Source organism: Trachemys scripta, chromosome 14 (assembly GCF_013100865.1).
Source record: "Trachemys scripta elegans isolate TJP31775 chromosome 14, CAS_Tse_1.0, whole genome shotgun sequence".
NCBI classification, from domain to species: Eukaryota; Metazoa; Chordata; order Testudines; family Emydidae; genus Trachemys; species Trachemys scripta.
In genome coordinates, this window is record NC_048311.1 from 2,043,815 (window position 1) to 2,045,843 (window position 2,029).

A 2,029-nucleotide genomic window follows, 5' to 3' on the forward strand; every position below is an offset into this window, starting at 1 on the left:
CAGCGTGTTTGTAGAGCTCATCCAGAGCTCATCAGCATGATGTGCACATTGCCGAGGCACATTGCCTGGCCTGTGCTTTGTCAGAAGTCTATGACCATGTCCCTCTCGTCACCGCGCTGCCGTCGCCTCCTCGCCTGGTTTTGCGCGAAACAATTGTCTGCCGTTACTCTGACGGAGGGAGGGGCGACTGACGACATGGCTTACAGGGAATTAAAATCAACAAAAGGGGTGGCTTTGTATGAAAGAGACACACAAACAACTGTCACACAGAATGGCCCCCTCAAGGATTGAACTCAAAACCCTGGGTTTAGCAGGCCGCTGATTTCACAAAACAAATTGGTTCAATTTCTTCTTTTGATCCATCTATATTTTACATCTTAGGCTGGCAGCAGATGGTGCAGTACGACTGCAAGCCATCGTCATCTCCTGGGTGCTCGTCAGAAGATGGGAATGACCTGGTTGAGTCGCTCCCATGTCTGCCCAGGCGCCCCGACCAATCTCACCGAGCACCCAGGAATATGACGACGATGGCTACCAATCATAATGAACCATCTGCTGCCAAAAGTCAATGAGCTGCGGCTGTGTAGCAATGAAGTCCCATGTCTGCCTGCACCCAGGAGACGTATGGTGACGGTCAGCTGAGTGGGCTCCATGCTTGCCGTGGTATGGCGTCTGCTCAGGTAACCCAGGAAAAAAGGTGTGAAACAATTGTCTGATGTTGCTTTCACGAAGGGAGGGAGGGGGGACCTAACAACATGTACCCAGGACCACCCGTGACACTGTTTTTGCCCCATCAGGCATTGGGATCTCAACCCAGAATTCCAATGGGTGGCGGGAACTGTGGGATAGCTACTTGCAGCTACCCACAATGCAACGCTCTGGAAGTCGACGCTAGCCTCGGTAATGTGGACGCAGTCCGCCGACTTAATGCACTTAGAGCATTTTCTATGGGGACATACACAATCGACTGTATAAAAATGATTTCTAAAAAACTGACTTCTATAAATTCGACCTAATTTCGTAGTGTAGACATACCCCTAGTGTCTGATCCAGTCTAGCAATTCCCATGTTCCTATGGAAACAGAATAGGTAAAACTGGGGTCATTCTGCACAAAGCACAGACCAATATCTGAGTTCTAGCAGAAGAGGGCACATTATCTTAGTTACTAGCAGAAGAGGGCACATTTGACAAGGTACAGCTCCATCCACCAGAGGGCAGTCCCCCCAACACATTTCCTTATTTTGATATTGTCTATAGATCTATTCCGTTTCTGTATCACACAATTCTACATACACCTGCTTTCCAGAATTTGGTATACAAGCATGAAGTTCTCATTTTTTTAACCCAAGTTTTCTCACAGGAACAAAAATAAAATTGTTGTTTCATCTTTTTGGCAACAAACTACTTGATTCATTTAATATATTTATTATTAATTTGATTGCAAAATAGATTGGGAAAACATTATTCCCAACCCATTTACGGGTTGGTTGGTTTGTTTTTATGGTGATGGTGTTTGAACTTTTTAATAAGGGTCCCACTTCAACCTATCTTTCAGCTGACTAATTTTGTGTCTCCAAATCTTTGTTGCAGACATTGCCCTCTGTGACTTATTGATTCCTTATGTAACCCTTCTGCCAGCTGGAATCAGCAGCAACAAGGGCCGGCTTCAATATCTAGGGGTTCCTTTCCAAAAATACAACACAAAACTGGCCTGAGCCCCCAACTAGTAACCTGGGACAATTACACATCACCCCTTGGGTGCCTCTAGAGGCAACACTTCCCCTCTCACAAGCACAGAGTCTGAGTGTAGAAAATAAACTTTTAATAAAAAGGGGGAAAGTAACCTGGCTTTAACTTGGGAAAATGCTGCAAGCAGGATTCATAACATAAAACCATGAACAAAACACCCACTCCAGAGTATGTTGGGCAGTATCCTTGTGCCTCAGGTTCTTAAGTCCAGCAACCAAAATTTCTTTAGCGCGCCCCTCTCTTCATCACACCACACTCACAGTTATTGTCCTTGGTCAG